Consider the following 19,534-nt stretch of genomic DNA (forward strand, 5'->3'; position numbering starts at 1 on the left):
CCCTCCCTCCCCCAATCCTTTCTTTTCTGCCTTCTAGACTGTCTTAATTATATGATGCTGACCTGAGTTTTCTTTAATAAAACAGCAGTTTGAGAGTCTATAGCCCACTTTTTAAAACTCCTAAGATTATCCAATGGGAAAACACCTTGAATCTTTTAGACTTTTAGACCTGCAAAAATCATTTTGATCATGAACATTTTTTTTTCATTTTCCCTACTAGAAAGCACAAAATTTGAGAAAATGGCATTTAGCTTGTTGATTCTTGATTGTGTGTCAACCTATGACAACACTCAGTTGCTCTGTCCCATTTCGAAACTCAGCATTTTTCTTTTTCTTTTATTTTATTTATTTTTAGAGAGAGGGGAAGGGAGGGAGAAAGAGAGGGAGAGAAACATCAGTGTGTGATTGCCTTTCATGCACCCTCACACTGGGGATCTGGCCCACAACCCAGGCATGTGCCCTGACTGGAAATTGAACCGGTGACTCTTTGGTTTGCAGACCAGTGCTCAATCCATTGAGCCACACCAGCCAGGACTCTTCCTTTTTCTTTTGGGGGTAAGACTCCTTTCTCTATGATTGTCACTTGCTAGAACTCAGCATATTTCAGTATCAGCATACTGAAATCTGTAAAGCTCAGTTCACAGGATATGCAGTCATCACTCAAGGTCTACTAGAATTATGTGTCTAGACTAGAGGAAAGAGATTTGGAAACAGGAGACACACATGTGAGCCCTGGCTTTGGCACTAACCAAATGGGTGACCTTGGGCAAATCACTAAACTAACTGTTTTCAGTCTCATTTTCTTCATCTGTAAATTTCAGCTAATAAGCCCTGACCAACCTACCTCCCAGGCCTGTTGGAGACTAAAATAAAATAATACATATGAAAACACTTTGATAAGGAAAAAGTAAAAACCCTCACAACCTTATTATGAAAGTAAACACTGAGCTAGCCTTTAGACAATCTATTTTCATTTCAAGACTAACTTCATGCTGATGCCTTGTTGTACTCTTCAGTTTACCTTTCATCATTATAGCAGAAGAACATAAATTACCTAGCCTCTGGTGCTAACAGCACATAAGTAGACATTTTGAACATAGGATGGCTAGATAATGTTGCTTGCTTACTGATAAAAATAAACACTACTAGCATAGATCTCATTCTTTCCTAGTAGTACACTTAGTGGGAGCATGATTATGTAGTGGAAAGGGTATGGGGTAGAACTTGAGGCGCCTGGATTCTCATCTGGTTCTGCCATTAAATTGCAGTGTGATAGATCATTCCCATTTCTGTAAATTGAAGGGATTGAACTACTTGATTTCTTATATTCCTCTACAGTTTGCAAATTTTGTGACTACTTCCTGGCAAGTGGCTACACATAGTATATGTACAAACAAAGGTTTGATGATGGAGATGAACCAAGTGAAAAAGCAATGGAGAAGAGTCCAGGGATGTATTTCTTTATGTGTGCTTGTGTGTATGTGTGTGTGAAGTCACTCGTGACCAACAGATAATGAGTTCACCTAAAGTACATGAATTTGCCTGTGGGGAAAAAGGTAGGAAGTCCAGCAGGCAGATAGAAATAGGAAACTCCACATTAAGAGCAGAATGATGGTTGATAATACACATTGGATTATAGTTTAAGCCATTTGGAGTAGATAATCTCACTCAAGGATATCAGAATGATGTGAAAGTGTGGATTTAGATAGAATCTTAGATTATGCTAATATAATATTTAAAAATCAAGAAGGATCACAAAAAGTTTAAAAAAGGATTAGATAGAGAAGGTAGGCAAATGGCCAATCAGCAGAAACAGGAAAGAAAAATTTAAAAAGTTTTTTTACTTGTACTTCATTAAAAAAATAACATCCTCGTGAAGACTCTTTTTTTTTCATTAGAACTCTACTGACCGGTTTATCTTTTTGGGGAGAAAGAAGACTGAAATATCAGTTCTCTTCTGAACTTTTCTTAAAAAAAAAACAACTTTCTTAGGCTTTCCCAGGCAGCTGCCAAAGATGGCAGAGGGGCAGGTGCTGGTGTTCAATGGCCAAGGTCCTCTCCTGGGCCTACTGGAGGCAATCCTGGCTAAGCAGGTGCTGCTAGGCCAGAAGGTGGTGGTGGTGCACTGTGAGGACATCAACATTTCTGGCAGTTTTTACAGAAACAAGCTGAAGTACCTGGCTTTCCTCTGTAAGCGAATGAACAGTACCCCACCGTGGGGCCTTTACCACTTTCGAGGCCACCCGTGCATCTTTGACGGACCGTGTGACCCATGCTGCCCCACAAGGGCAAGTGAGGCCAGGTAGCCTGCCTCAAGGGGTTTGATGGGATCCTGCCACCCTATGACAAGAAAAAGAGAATGGCAGTCCCTGTAGGCCTCACAATGGTGTGTCTGAAGCCTACATGGAAGTTTGCCTACCTGGAGCACCTGGCCCATGAGGTTGGCTGGCAGTGTGAGGCAGTCACAACCACTCTGGAGGAAAAGAGGAAGGAGAAGGCCAAGATCCATTACCGGAAGTAAAAGCAGCTCACGAGGCTATGGAAACAGGAGGAAAAGAAGTGGAGAAGAAAACTGACAAATACACAGAGGTCTTCAAGACTCATGGACTCCTATTCTGAGCCCAATAAAATTGACTGTTAATTCCTCATGCTTGGCCTAGCCTGCCCTTTCTCCATCACTGCACTAGGATGTTGGGGACTGCCAGGGGCTATTGTTCCAGGGCCACGGGCACCCTGAGCCTTAGAAGGCTGGGGACACAGAAGGGGCCTTAGTCACTGCTGTTTAAGAAACATCTTTTAAAACACATATGTGACTCTGGATGTACTGTGATCTACTCGTTCATGACAGTTTTGGGAAACCAACACTTGAAACAGCTAGTTCCTTTTCAGTAGTTATCAGTGAGCTGGAACTCAAGTTTAACTTTCCACATGGTCAGATACCATACCCTGCAGCCATTAGGATGTAAGTGAATATGGGGACAGGAAAAACTTGGTATTGGACAAGGGAACTTAGAGATGCACAGCCTGGGGCTGCCAGCCAAAGAGTCACAGGCATCACCCTTGCACATTCCTGTACCTTGTGATCACAACTGAATAAATTATTTTTAAAGAAAAATAAACTTTCTTAAATGAATCCTTTGTAAACCCAAATTTGAATGTAATATTCCTCATGACAGTACCTTGAGTTCCTCTGAATTGAGGACTCTAGAGATCCTAGTGAAAGCTACCCTATCTCTCTACTAGAAGGCCTCACGTGATCTCCCAATGTTATATACAATTTGGGCTGAGGCTTATAGACCCTAGCTTCAGGATCCTTACTATAGTAAAAATACATTTTTTTACATTTGGTTAAAAAACACACAAACATAATGTGAAATCTATTCTTTTAACATATTTTTAAGTGTACAGCACAGTATTGTTAACTACATGCACAAATGTGGTCCAGCAGGTCTCTAGAACTTTTCCATCTGAATGACTGAAACTTTACACCCCTTGAATAGTAATACCCATTTCTACCTCTCCCCAGCCCCTGGCAACCACCATTCTACTTTCTGCTTCTATGAATTTGACTACTTTGATACCTCATATAATTGGAATCGTGCTGTATTTGTGCTTTTTGAGACTAATTTAGTTCACTTAGCATAATGTTCTCAAGGTTCATCTATGTCATAGCATATGACAGTATTTTCTTCATTTTTAAGACCAAATATTATTTCATAATATGTATATACCATGTTTTCTCTATCCATTTATTGGTCAATGGACATTTAGGTTGTTTCCACCTCTTGGCTTTTTTGAATAATGATGCAGTGAATGCAGGAGTGCAAATATCTCTTCTAGATCCTGATTTAAATTCTTTTGGGTAAATACCTGGATGTAGGATTGATGAAATATATGGTAGTTTTATTTTTAATCTTTTTAATAACCTCCATACTGTTTTTTATACGGGCTGCGCCATTTTACATTCCCACCAACACAGCACAAAGATTCCAATTTTTCAACTTTCTTGCCCACACTTGTTAATAGGGGTTTTCTCTTGTTTTTTTTTTTTTTAATAATGGCCATTCTAACAGGTGTGATGATATGCATTGCATTTCCCTGATTATTAGTGACCCTAAGCATCTTTTCATATATCTGTTGGACATTTGTATGAGTTCTTCAGAAAAATGCCTATGGAAATTCCTTGTCCATTTTTAAAGGACTTGAACAGACAGTTCTCCAAGGAGGACATATAGAGGACCCAGAGATATATGAAAAGATGCTCAGTATCACTAGCTATCAGAGAGATGCAAATTAAAACCACAATGAGATACCACTTCACACCAGTCAGAATGGCCATCATAAACAAACCAAGTGTTGGAGACATTTGGTGTTGGAGAGGTTGTGGAGAAAAAGGGACCCTAGTGCACTTTTGGTGGGATTGCAGACTGGTACAACCACTATGGAAAACAGTATGGAATTTTCTCAGAAAACTTAAAATGGATCTGCCTTTTGACCCAGCAATTCCACTGCTAGGATTATATCCTAAGAACCCTGAAACATCAATCCAAAAGCACCTATGCACCCCAATGTTCATAGCATCACAATTTACAATAGCCAAGTGTTGGAAGCAACCTAGGTGTCCATCAGTAAGTGAATGGATCAAAAAACTATGGTACATTTACACAATGAAATTCTATGCAGCAGAAAGAAGGGAGCTCCTACTCTTTGCAACAGCATGGATGGAACTGGAAAGCATTATGCTAAGTGAAATAAGCCAGGCAGTGAAAGACAAATACCATATGATCTCACCTTTAACAAGAACCTAATGAACAGAAGAGGCAAACAAGCAAAATATAACCAAAGACACTGAAATAGAGGACAGGATGACAGTGACCAGAGGGGAGAAGGGAGGGAATTTCAGGAGAAAAGGGGAAGGGTTTACAGGAACATGTATAAAGGACGCATGGACAAAAACTAGGGGGGTGGAAATGGGAGGGAGGTGGGAGGGCTGGGAGGGTGGATTGGGATGGGAGTAAAAGACAGAAAACTGTACTTGAACAACAATTAAAATAAAATAAAATTAAAAATAAATAAAAATAAACACACACACACACACACACACACACACACACACGTGTGTGAAATTCCTTGCCATTTTGAAATCAAGTTATTTGCTTTTGAAGGATATTAAACCTTTATTGGATATATGATTTGCAAATATTTTTTCCATGCTCTAAATTGCCCCTACCTTTTCATTTTGTTGATTTTTTTCTGTGAAAATGCTTTTTAGTTTAATGTAATCCCATTTATTTATTTTTTGCTTTTGTTCCCTATGCTTTTGGTGTTAACCAAGAAATCATTATTAAAACCAATGCCATGAAGCTCTCCTCCTAGGTTTTCTTCTAGGTGTTTTACAGTTTCAGGTCTTATATTTACTTCTTCCATTTTGAATTAATTTTTGTCAGTGGTATAAGATAGGGGTTCAGTTTCTTTCTTTTGCAGGTGGATATACAGTTTTCCCAGCACCATTTATTAAAGAGACTATCCTTTCTCCATTGTGTGTCTTTGGTGCCCTTGTCAAAGATTAGTTGACAGTATATGCTTGGGTTTATTATTGGGCTCTCTATTCTGTTCCACTGGTCTATATATGTTTCCATGGCAGTGTCATACTGTTTTGATTACTATAGCTTTATAAAATAGCTTGATGTCAGTAAGTGTAATGTTCGTCTTTTTCAAGATTGCTTTGGCTATTCAGGGATTTTTGTGATTTCATACCAATTTTAGAATTTTTTAATTTTTATTAAAAATGCCATTGGAATTTTGATGGGTATTGCACTGACTCTGTAGATCACTTTGGGTAGTATGGAAATAACATTTGCTCTTCTAAAGAGCTTACATATTTACTGAAATGAAGTTTTGACATAAGCTTAATGGTAGTCATTCAGTGAGTTTAATTTGCCCTAGATTGAGAAAACAATTGCTAAATGCTAGGCACTATGCAAGGCACTTTCCATACATTATTGGCAATGATTACAATGACCCTGAAAAGTGGTATTACTAACTTTTTACAAGTGAGGAGACTGAGCCAGAAAGTGGTAGAACCAGGATTTCAAGACAGGAAGGCTGGAAAAGCATCCTGTAATGACTTTATTAATCATGTCTCTGTCATATTTTTTTGCACGGGATGGAAGGAATTGGAGTCCTTCATTCTGCTCTTTTTGTGTTTCCATTTTGGAGTACTTCTGTTAAAGTAACTCTCTTGGCTTCTTTCCTCACTCCTGGGTCAGTTGGCAATTTCTGTGTAGTTAAATGGGGAAAGTATTAGAAAGCCTATTATGGCTTTTTGTATATTCCATATCCTCCAATCCACCTTCTAACAGTAATAAGCAAATTTTTCATCTCTGCCTCTCTGCTTCCTGTGTCTTTCAGTTGGTTCTGAACTTTGGAGTGGATGAGAAAGGTGTTGTTACTTACCACTACTCCCCAAATATATCTACCCAATCCAATTCTACACATGTGTGTGTCCTCTGTTCACATATCTTTAATTTATTGTCTCCTGATTGTCCATATGGGCCTGCTTCTGAATGCAGCTCTGATTGCCTAGGTGTCTCTATGTGTGTACATTGATGCAACAGGAAGTGTGTGTGGGTGTTCTGTCCAAGTTCCATGTGGTCTTCAAGGGAGATTGAGCTTGGTATGTGTGGGGAAGTGGGGAATGAGAATTAAGATGTATTCCTTGATCTTGGCTTCGAGGACCTCATTCTTCTAGTTATCATAATGGTTCTTGCCCTTCTCTCTTAGAAGCAAGCTTTACCTTGAAAGACTACTTTTTCTTCCCTTTCCTTCCATTCTGGAGCCACAGACCTCCTACTTTCTATCTGTGTGCTAGTAGTCATCATTTCAGAAACCTTTTCTGTGCTGCCTTAAACATTATTTGCACATTGTTTACAGACTAGGGAAGTTCTCATCTGTCATAGGCAAATTATCATATTAGAGAAATCTATCTTATGTTTTACGATTGTTATCTAGAGTTCCATGGCACATAGCTCTAAGCTACTCAGTGAATTTTAACAAGTCATCTTCTGAATTTCATCACTCCTGTGGGAAGAACAAGGTAAGAGTTACAATTAGAGTCATCATTTTAAAGGGTGAAACCAAAGGCTGAATAAATTCATCTCTTTACAATTACTGCCTTCATACTTCTTGGAAAATCAGGTGTTGGTGGGCCCAGAATATTCCTGAGCCAGTTGACTCATAGGCAAAAGGCAATCCAAAGCATGTTTTTTAATAAAAACACATTGTGTTATAAATAATATCAAAAGGTGTTCATGTTTAATTTCATCAATTGGATCTATGGGACTATTCTACTTGGATTTCTAGGGCCCCTGTTTCTTTCCTTCCCCATTTATCCCCACCCTCCCCAATAATTGCCTTGGCTCTTCTGGATGTTTCTCACAGAGGAAAGATCTGGGGCAATGATAATTATTAGTGCAGAGGAGAAAAAGTGAAATGTTTCATGTATTATTCATATATAGATTACATGAAAATAATAGCAAGTTCCTCTCCCCCACACCTAAGGGTGTGTGTGGTAGGGTTGGGGTATAGCAAAGGGAAATTTTAAGTAGACTATAATACTAAAGAGTCTGCCCTTGCTGGTATAGCTTAGTGTATTGAGCACAGGCTGTGAACCAAAGGGTCACCCATTCAATTCCCAGTCAGGGCACATGCCTGGGTTGCAGGCCAGGTGTCCAGTGGGGTCCACATGAGAAGCAACCACACATTGATGTTTCTCTCCCTCTCTTTCTCCCTCCCTCTCTCTCTCTCTCTAAACATAGATAAATAAAATCTTTGAAACAAAATACTAAAGAGTCTGATTCCTGGGGAATTTTGCCTAGGGCTAGGGAAAGACATGGTTGAGAACTGTTTCTTTTAAGTTAAAGCTAGTACAACATTATTATACAAAATATTATAGCTGGGCACTATTTTTGTTAAATAAATCCTTGTAAATACATGCCACTAGAGAAAATTAAACTTTCAGTTTCTCCTTGAGCAATTTTATTAAGAATCCTTCCATTGCCAAGGTATCCCATTTGGGCCATTCTATGCTTTTATTCACTCAGAAAAATACTAATTGTCTCATTGAATCTCAGGATCATGTCTTGGTATTGTGTTTGAGACTATAGATTTAGAGCCTCTTCATCCCTCTTGAGCTGATAAATATAAACAACTTGTGTGTGTGAGAGAGAGAGTCTTCCATCTGTGGTTGCTGGTGCTCTCTGGGAAGGCCTGTTGCAGGAGTTGGTTTGTGTTCTAAGCTCACACTAATGTCAGCCCAATTTTGGAAAACCTCAATTTGTTCTTGGGGCAATCAGTCATCTGGTACAGGTTCAGCTGGACTGTGATGAATGTTTGCCATTGCTCTAAAGGAATTTCAGACAGGGGTTGACTTCTTCATATCAAGAATGTAAAAATAAGATGAACTACTCAGAGCCAATATGTGGGTTTGAAGGTGACCTCTTCTTGGTACCCAGCTTGGACAGGGGCCACCCCTTGATTTGAAATGTGTGTTAGCCAATCCTCTCTACTTCTAAAATGCTATTTTCTGAGAGTTAGTCATCACTTTTTGGTCATTAATAAAATATGCTTTTGGTGAATATTAAGCTCTTACCTCAACTCCTCTAGCTATGGAAAGAGAAAAAATCACACATGCACACACACACACAAAACCCAACCCTTTTACTTTCAAAGTTTTCATCATTTTTCAGTGAAGGTACACCGATTCAGTGGGCATTTGAGTATAACAAAGCCCCCAGTACAGTTTTGATAAAGCTCTGAAGTACACAGCTGACAGTGAAAATATAGATATGTATATATATATATATATATATATATATATATATATATATATATATATATATATATATATTCTTCTTTTCTTTCTTTAATAGTTATTTTTACTCTGGATTAAATAGAAATGAGCCGTGTCTATGAAACATTGCCAAAGAGGAAATCATTTTTCTCTGGCTTGAATCTAGAATGACCTAGCCCAAAGAGTAAAGAATAACTAACTGTCTTTGTCTAGGAGTGTCAGATGGGCTTCTAAAAAGGATTATTTACTCCAATTATTTTCTTTGATGGAGGTGGTCTGTGTCTAGATGTGTACACATACACCCCTCTACCCATGTAGATACATGAACAAAGCCACAGATAAGTACTTATGTTCAACTTTGAGTATGCCTGGCTCATTTCTTTGAGAGTTTGGTAGTTCATATTGCTAAAGAAAGAGGTTCCTGAATTCTAAAACAATTGTCAGGAATGAGACAATTACTTGACGTTCTAGTATATAGGGGAGTGATGTTAGAGGAATGGTAGTGTTAGAGATCCCCTTGGACTCTCCCCTTACAGTTTCAACAATTTGAACAGCTATAACTCAATAAAGAATTCCTTGCTTAACACACAAATATACCTGACAGATCTGCACACTTAATCATCTAAAGGTGGGTAAGCAGAGCAAAAGGGGGAGGCAAAAAGGGAGAGTGGCTGATACAAGCCAGGGGTACTAATATATAGGGTGCTTACAGTGTTTTTTTCTTTCACTGGTTTATATTAAACTTCAGACACCTGGATATCATACTTATTTCTTCCCCTTTTCTCTCCACACTACTGACATCCACTCAGTCACCAAGCTCTGTCATTTCTATTCCTAAAATAGCTCTGAAATCCATCCACTTATCTGCATGCTTGCTACAACTTCATCATCATCTCACACCTAGACCACTGGAACAGCTTCCTAAGTGGGCTACTTGATGCTTGCTGTTCTGTCCAGATGCCTCTAATCCATTGTTCACTCTGAAGCATTTCGCAGCCAGGGAGCTCTTTCTAAACCAAAACTGTATGCCACTCCTCTGTTCATTTTTTTTTCAATGGTTCCCCATTTTTTCCTGAATAAATTTTAAATCCCTCGACTAAGATCCTTATTATGTGGCTCCTGCTTACATAACCAGTATTTTATCCCTGTGCCACTTCCAACCCTTTCTTAACCTCCCCACCCCAAACACTTAAGTCTCCAGAAGTACCAAATTATAGGCAGTTATCCCAAGCCTGACCTGTTCTCTTGTATCTCTAGGCCTTTTTATAAACATTTCTTCCTATCTGGAATGCCCTCCACTTCACCCTTGTCCATCTGGAAAATCCTTATACATTCTTCAAGTCAGTTCTAAGGTCACACATGTAGAAGAAACGTTCCTTGATACCTTGGTTTCATTGCCCCCTATATATCACTTCATTGTTGCCCTGATCATATTTTATTGTAATTGTCTCTTCCTCTGAGCTAGTTGTTCTTTATGGAAGATAAGGATTCCCTCGCCTAGAGCAGCCAGCAAGTAAGACACCACAAAGAGCCTCTTAGCAATTCAGAACCCAAAAAAGATCCTGAGGTTGACCTAACCCCAAGCCTAGAAAGCTCTCTACTTTGACATTGTTTATTGGTATATGCTACCGGAGAACTAATAACAAAAGGAGAACAATGTAAAAGTTTGGGTGAGCTATAGAAAAGGAATGTAAGGAATACAAATTGCCGTGGCATTCCAGATGTTCTACATACTGGCTCCTGCCCTGCCCTCCAGCTTTGTCTCTCCCTCCTCTGAATCTCACTCTACCCTCTGGTCACATCAAAATATAGTATCCCCACCCACCTCATTTTGTGGTGTATCCTACCTTCATACTTTTACTCATGCTGTCTCTCTGCCTAGAATATATTTTCCTTTGCTTTAGGTAACTTCTACCAATACTTTAACATTTAGTTCATGCCTCACTTCTTCCAGGAAGCCTTACCTAATTAACCAACATACCAGTGAATGTGCACATTCAGAGAGAGAGAGAGAGAGAGAGAGAGAAAGAGAGAGAGAGAGAGGGAGAGAGAGAGGGAGAGAGGGAGAGAGAGAGATACTAGGTGTATGTCTGCATAAATCAGGACTCTTGCTATCAAGTGATAAAAATACAACACAAATAAGCTTAAGCCAAAGAAATTAGTAACTGATACTAATAGAAAATCACAGGGTAAATTTTAGGCATAGCTCAATCTAGGTGTTCAAATGATATCATCAGCAATCTGTTTCCATTTGTTGTCTCTGATCTCCTCCTTGTTGACTCATTTCTCAACAAGGCTCTCCCTGCCTGATGGCCAAGATATCCACCAAGAGCTACAGATTTGCATCTTATCACTTAGCAACCCCAGTAGAAACACAGACCTACTTTCTTAATAGTCCCAGCCAAATTTCCAGAATTGAGTCTATCCCTGAACTAATGAGAATGGCCAGAGAAACAGTTCTCTGATTATCCGACTGTATTAGTCAGGGTTCTCCAGAAAAAAATAGAACCAATTTTTTTTATTTGTTTATTAATTATAGGGACCACATGATTATAGAGGCTGAGAAGTCCTGTGATCTGCTACCTGCAAGCTGAAGACCCAGGAAAGCTGGTGATATAATTCAGTCTGAGTCCAAAAATTAGAGAACCAGGAGTGCCAATATCTAAAAAAATAAGAGTAAATGGATATCCCAGCTGAAGCAAACAGTAAATTTGCCCTTCCTCTGCCTTTTTGCTCTATTCAGGCCCTCAACAAATTGGATGATGCCCACCAGCATTAGTGACTATAATCTTTATTCAGTCTACTGATTTAAATACTAATTTATTCCAGAGATACTCTCAGAGACACACCCAGAAATAATCTTTTACCAGCTATCTGGGAATCCCTTAGCCCAGTCAAGTTGACATACAAAATTAGTCATCACACTAGAGTTAGGTAATGTACCCATCTAGGTGGGATAAGATCTGTTACCAGAAGAAGTCATGTTGGGAAGCAAAAGCACTCTATGTTGATACAGTTTTTCTCTTTTTTTATCCCATGTTCATCCCCTTTCCATGCCTCTGATCAGACCATATCATTTGTATTTGTATATATGCCTGCCTGTCTCTTTCCACAACATAATGAGTTTCTATGTCTATTTATTGCTTTATCCCTGGAGATATTATGGGGGCTTGACTTCTAGTGGGTATTTTTAATCAATAAAGGATGAATTAATGATCTTGCTGTGCAGTTTAAACTGATGATTAAAATACATGGAGCTGTATTGAAGGCTATTTTGGGCAAATAGTTTAATTTAATAATTAAACAAATTAAATAACATGTCTCTAATTTATTTTATTAAATGCATATTTATTACTGGATTGCATGGTGTAAAGGCATAAATAGTGAATGGCTCATTCAACATTTGAAAGTATGTAATAAATGTCTTCTATGTGACAGGCACTATGCTAGACATAAAGATTAACCTGTGCCTTTACCATTAATGAGAATCAGTAATGTATAGTGTGTAGTGATTGTACGTATGGGCTCTAGGGTCCTGGATTAAAATTTTAGCACTTGCATTTGCTAGTTAAGTAACCTTTGGTCAGTTACTTAACCACTGTGCCTAGTTTCTTCTTCTGTCAAATGGGACTAGTACCTACCATGGAGGGTTGTTGTGAGGATTAAATGCAGAAACCAATGTGAGGAATTGACAATAGTACCCACAACATTTTAAGTGCTTAATATGTGTTAATTCTTATTATTAAATATTAACATAAGCTCCTTTCCACATAAACATCACTTCATCCAGCATACTTTACCTGAAACAAGGTACTGGGTTAAGGATTTAAAATTGAGCCTAAATACAACTTTTTGTCTTCAAGAGAAAGAAAATAGAACAGAACAGAAACTTTTCTCAACCATGCAGAATTGTAGTTGTACAAAGAACTCAGGATCTTGGCTCTTTTAGTGTAAAATTACCATTCCCAGTGAGCCACTAGGACAAGCCTCATACATACAGAGAAGGAAGAAGTTGTCTTTCCTTTTGGGAAGACATGGTGTTTCATAAGAGGTAGGAGATGACTCTTAAATCCCTACATTGCCACTGCACGTGACTCACTAGGAGAATCAGAGTATAAGCAAGTAGTTTGAGTGGCTAAACAGAGTTTACTAACAACATATACCAGTTCTAAGTGAGCTCTTTTATTTAATGAAGAGAGGATGATATTTGCAGGCCAGCAAATCTTGGACAGACTGTGGCATCTTGGGTAATAATAATGATCACTGCTCAGATCTTCTGAGCACTGACTGTGTGCTAGTCACTGTTCGAAGCCCTTTGCATATACAGGGTGGGAAAAAAGTAGGTTTACAATTGTTGATATGGAAAAGCATATAATAATTAATAAATGGTAATACAAGAATAAAATCTGTTTTGCATACTCATAACTGTAAACCTCCTTTACCCCACCCTGTGTTCTTTTCTTCAATCCTTGCAAAAACCTTTGTATGGTAGGTTATTCTATTATTATCTTCTTTTACAAGTAGAAGAAACTGAAAAGCAGAGAAGTGAAATACGTTGCCTAAGATCACGTAACTACTAAGTAGGAAAGCCAGGGTTCCAACCCATGCACTCTAGCTCTAGAACTCACGCTATTTACAACCTCTTCATACCTCTCTGATCCTCAGATTTCTCATCTGTAAAATCACTTTAATTGTGCCCACCTCATAGGGTTGCTGTGATGATTAGAGATCAGCTGGAGGAAGCAATTTGCACAATATTGGACACATAGAAGGAGCTTGCTGTGTAAGAGTTGTCATTATTGTCTATTCATTGTTTCTAGGAGCAACAGGTCTAATGTTTTTGCCAGTGCTACTTCTTGATTCTAAATAGTTTGAATACAAATTAGTCTCCACATGAGGGATACACTATTGGGTTAGTTACAGAGTGGAAAAAACTTTGATACTAACGATTTTTCTTAGTTCAATCTCAAACTGTGGTTTTTCCTTCTGTGTCCTGGTCACATGCACTACTTACCAGGTCCCCTGACATTGGCTGATGTCCCTCCCTACTTTCCAGATAACCTTTCCAACTGGGCTCCTGCAAGGCTGGCCATATTTCCTTCTACCTATCATCTCATTATAGAAAAATGAATCTGAAAAGGACTGAAAGAGCAGCCTGCTGGGGGACACTTGTAGCACAAATACACCTAAAAGGGATTTTAAATTGTGACTAGTTATTTCATTCCTCATTTGTAATTTTTATTTTCATGAAACCTTCAGACTATTTTGAGTATATACCTAATGATAGAAACAATAAAGGTTAAGACTAAACTAAAAACATGAAAAGAAAGATAGCAACTAAAAAATCCATCAGTCAGTGATGAGCTTGCACTGTTACAACTGCAATGTAAATAGGCCTGATCCTTTTGGAAAGCAACTTGGTAACCTGCATCAAGAACCATATTTATATTTCTGCCCTTTCACATGGCAATCCCTATTTGGGAATTCTATTCTAAGGAAAGACTTCAGCAGAAGGAAAATAAGAGTGTATAGGTACAAAGATTGTCAATACAGTATTACTTTTACTAATGAGAAAATGGGAATAATTTTAATGTTGAACAACTTTTTGTATATTAGGGTCCATTAGCAAATGAAATAGGAATGATAGAAGGTTCATTTTATAATGTTAAATAAATAAAACAAAATACAAAATAGTTTCAACCAGGTAAAATTGTCTTTATATGAACACAACTTAGAAAGGACTATAGAAAATGAAAATTCTAGCATTAGGATAAGGGATGGAATTACAGTCTCTTCCTCTGCACTGAGTGTTTTTGATTAATAACTTTAGAGGTTTTAATGAGTGTTTGGGTAGGAGGTGAGGTGTGGGAAGAAGTTGGAGAAGGAATTTCAAATACCAGTTTTGTTAATTCAATTTTCTAATCATCACATTACAATAGCTATTTTCAACTAGTGTGCCACAGCACACTGATGTGCTGCAAGAATTTTTAAAAATGCAATATCTGACTGTTTAGTCAAAGGTACTGACATCTTTTTCCTTAGATTGTCAAATAAAAAGTGATAACAGCCAACACAACAATAGCTTTCCTGTGTGAATAAATCAAAAGTATACCTATTTTTTGTCAGATGGGCAAAAATATATTTTCTGTTGGGCTGCAGAACTTTAGTAGTTTATGTGTGCCATGAGATTAAAAAAAAAGGTTGAAAATCACTGTCTTACAAGTAAAGCCAAATAAGTAATTGACTTAATTTTGTCTTTTAGTACAAAGACAGACAGTAGCCCCATGTATTCATCCTATCAAATGTACATTCTCAATCAGTCTTCCTTCCATTCCCCAGCCCTTTCTTTTTCTCATCCCATAGTGGCATGCTGCATGGCACAGGAGCAAACACATTTAGTTGCATCCTCAATACTTTACTATCAGCTGTGTGACCTTAAGCATGTTACTTTAACTTGCCTAAAGCTTAGTTTGATCATTTGCTGCTACCCTTTGAATAATGGGGCTTACATTTTGGGGTGGTCTGTGAATAAAATAAGTTAATGTATGCAAAGTGCTTAACACAGTACCTGAAGTGTGAATGCTCAATAAATGTTAGTTACTGGCTACAAAACTGGGATAATACTAGCACCAACCTCAGAAGGTTCCTAGGGATGAAACTGGACAATAAATGTCAAGGTTTAATAGGTGTTAAAGGTATGGTAGCTGTCATCATGAAAATTGTTGCACCGGACAGTTTCATCTAGTAACAAAATTATCAGATGATAGAAGGAGCAATCAAGTGGGTTGGTGTCTGGAGAGACATACCTATTAAAAACTCCTAAGCAAGCATTACGAAATCATGGTGATCTAAAGGTCAAGGGAAGCCTGACACATTGACTCAGCAGGGAAACCATGTGCAGAATCAATGAAGTTATTTTCAAAACCATGAAGAAACTAGAGAGTAAACAAGATGACTAATGCAGATTGTAGAAATCCATGGGGCAGCCCCTAAATGAATATGGTAAGAGGTCAGAGGCAAGTCAGCTGGAAAACCTTAAAAAAAAACTTAGGGGAGTTGAGCAGAAGTTGGAGGTGTGATCTGAGGCCAGAAAAAAAGAGGCTAATAATAATAGCCAATACCTAATCTATATTTAGAATTTACTATATGTCAAGCATTGCACTAAGCGACTCATGTGCAATATATCCTTTCATGTTCCTTATCATCTATGAGGTAAATTTTTATTATTACTCCAATGTTATAGACTTGACCCATGTATGCTTGACTGCAAAACCTTAAAGTATACCAAGTACTAAGAGAGCATCTGGAAATAAAACACTGAATCAGGTTTAGAGTGTCCAAAATGGAATTCATCATCTTTTCCAGGGAATCCATTCTTTGTTCTGTACTTCCCATGATAGCACTACCATACACCCAAGCCAGAAACTTGAGATACACTCTTGATTTTTCATTCTTAATTGAATCAGGCACTAATGATTTCCAATTTTGCTTCCTAACTATTTCTCAAATCCATCTTCTCCTGTATCTCCCGCAAGCCAAGCTCTCATGGACTATTCTGGTAGTGTCCTATCTGGAGTCTCTGCCTCTAGTTTTGACTTCCTTGGAATCAATCTAGGCTACAAACCACAACCAGAATGACCTCTTTTCTTTTACTTTTCCATTTTTTTCTACAAGGAAATCTTTTTAAAATGCAAATTTTACCATGTAATTTCCCTGCTCAAGAACTTCTACTTGTTCTGTAATTTTCCTGAGTGTTGTCTATGACCTGACTGTACATGTCCTCCTGAATTGTGTCTATTTCTCTAGCTTCATCCCCTGCCATTCTCTGACTCCTAAATGTTATATAGTTCCTTCTTACTCACCTCATTAGTCCATGGCCTCATGACTTTGTGTAATTTATTCTGCCAAGTTCACCCTTTCCCATTCCCTTTCCCTCAACCTTTGAGTCTTGGCTTAGGCATTGGCACCTTCAGAAAGTGTTTCCTGACCTCTGAGTATACTAAGTGACTCTAATCTGCTCTCTGTCCTCCTCACCCTGTGTGTTTGATCACTTACTACAGTATATTCAAATGATCCTTGTGATTTTGGATCATACCTTGTTCATCTTTACACCCACCAAATTAGTGAGTCCCTGATCCATAGTTAGGTTTTAATAAATGTTTTTGAACTGTTGCAAGTAACTAGGATCTGTATCCAAGTAATGCTTGAAGTAGAGACCAAAGAGACCTAACAGAAATAACTAAAAATTATGAAGTTCCTACTGTGTGGTAATGTACAACTCTGACTGGCATTCACTAGATAGACTTCTATCTAGTCTTATTTTTCTCTATAAATTTTATCACCATCTGTCATATTATATGTTTTACTTATTCAGTTGTTTGTCAGACTTTCCCCATTATAGTATTAATTCTACAAGGATAGTAATATTTGTCTTTGTTCATTGTTGTATCCCCAATGTATATCAGTGTCTTACACATAGTAGCTTCTCAGTAAATATTTTTGAATGAATATGGAGGGTGGGCATTTTCAATGTATAATCTCATTTGCTCCTCACAATGATACTACAAGGTAAGTATTAATGTTTCTATTTTATATATGAGGAAAGTGAAGTTCCTGATCACCCACACAGAGAATGACAGAGATTTTGAGAAACTGATATATTTATTGAGCCTATAGATTAAAAATGATTGATCCAAAGATCTGGGTCACAAGATGGGGGAATACAACAAAAATTCCAGCCCCATAAAATAGCAATTAAGAAGTGAATCTCTAACAAGCTGAATTGAATAGAAAGACTATACTCCCTTCCCACGGAGAGACTGTGTATTCACACACTCTACAAATGAAGTCAGTTTTGCAAACTCAATAGCTATATTTGCCGCTCTAAAAGAATCTGGAGGCTTGTAAGCACTTTTGTAAACATTATGAGGCAAGTCCATTGGAACAAGGGTACAATATTTGCAGACAAGCCCCTCAGAATTTGCAGAGAAAAGTTAGTCCATGGCACAGAGAATTGGGATGCCTGTAGTATGGCCTCTGCAGATACAAACTGCACATACTTCTACAAGGATAGAAAAGATCTTGCAAGGCTTCTCTAGTCATGGTCTGAAATTCAACCATTGTGTCTGGAGGTTGGCTAGATAGATCACAATACAGATGACAAACCCCTACAACTTTTGAATTCTACCTCAAGTTTTGGCCTCTATAGTCACATTTCAGCTTTGGCTCCTTACAGCCCACTGAAGAGTTATTTTCAAGTTTGTTACCTGACTATAGGCTAGATAAATTAGGAAGGAGAAAAATACAGGCTTAGGGCAGGGAGGTCTGCTCCTATATATTCTTTTTTAAAAAATATATTTTATTGATTATGCTATTACAGTTGTCCCATCTCCCCCTTCACTCCCCTCCACCCTGCACACCCCTCCCACCCACATTCCCCTCTTTAGTTCATGTCCATGTCTCATACTTATACATTCTTTAGCTTCTACATTTCCCATACTATTCTTACCCTCCCCCTGTCTATTTTCTACCTACCATCTATGCTACTTATTCTCTGTACCTTTTTCCCCTCTCTCCTCCTCCCACTCCCCTGTTGCTAACCTTCCATGTGATCTCCATTTCTGTGGTTCTGTTCCTGTTCTAGTTGTTTGCTTAGTTTGCTTTTGTTTTTGTTTTAGGTGTCATTGTTAATAATTGTGAGTTTGCTGTCATTTTACTATACATGTTTTTTATCTTCTTTTTCTTAGATAAGTCTCTTTAACATTTCATATAATAAGGGCTTGGTGATGATGAACTCCTTGAACTTGACCTTATCTGAGAAGCACTTTATCTGCCCTTCCATTCTAAATGAAAGTTTCGCTGGATAGAGCAATCTTGGATGTAGGTCCTTGCCTTTCATGACTTGGAATCCTTCTTTCCAGACCCTTCTTGCCTGTAAAGTCTCTTTTGAGAAATCAGCTGACAATCTGATGGGAACTCCTTTGTAGGTAACTGCCTCCTTCTCTCTTGCTGCTTCTAGAATTCTCTCCTTCATTTTAATCTTGGGTAATGTAATTATGGTGTGCCTCGGTGTGTTCCTCCTTGGGTCCAACTTCTTTGGGACTCTCTGAGCTTCCTGGACTTCCTGGAACTCTTTTCCTTTGCCAGATTGGGGAAGCTCTCCTTTATTATTTGTTCAAATAAGTTTTCCACTTGTTGCTCTTCCTCTTCTCCTTCTGGTACCACTATAATTTGGATGTTGGAATGTTTAAAGCTGTCCTGGAGGTTCCTAAGACTCTCCTCATTTTTTTTTTTAATTCTTGTTTCTTCATTCTTTCCTGACTGGATATGTTTACCTTCCTTCTGGCCCACTCCATTGATTTGAGTCCCAGTTTCCTTCCCATCACTATTGGTTCCCTGTATATTTTCCTTTATTTCACTTAGCATAGCCTTCATTTTTTCATTTAATTTGCAACCAAATTGAACCAATTCTGTGAGCATCCTGATCACCAATGTTTTAAACTGTGCATCTGATAGGTTGGCTATCTCTTTGTTGCTTAGTTGTATATTTTCTGGAGCTTTGATATGTTCTTTCATTTGGGCCTTTTTTTTTGTCTTGACACACCTGTTACACAGTGAGGGGCACAGCCTTAGGTGTTCACCCAGGTGGTGCAACCCATGTCACTGTGTTGTGATGCTGTATGT

At 38.2% G+C, this 19,534-nt stretch overlaps 1 pseudogene; it reads left to right on the top strand.

The window, feature by feature from the left end:
* Positions 1 to 2,015: 2,015 nt before the first annotated feature.
* On the top strand, positions 2,016 to 2,619 carry LOC123832718 (annotated as a pseudogene).
* The last annotated feature ends 16,915 nt before the right edge of the window (positions 2,620 to 19,534 follow it).

Source organism: Phyllostomus hastatus, unplaced genomic scaffold (assembly GCF_019186645.2).
Source record: "Phyllostomus hastatus isolate PE091 unplaced genomic scaffold, TTU_PhHast_1.1 phas_scaffold_200, whole genome shotgun sequence".
NCBI classification, from domain to species: Eukaryota; Metazoa; Chordata; class Mammalia; order Chiroptera; family Phyllostomidae; genus Phyllostomus; species Phyllostomus hastatus.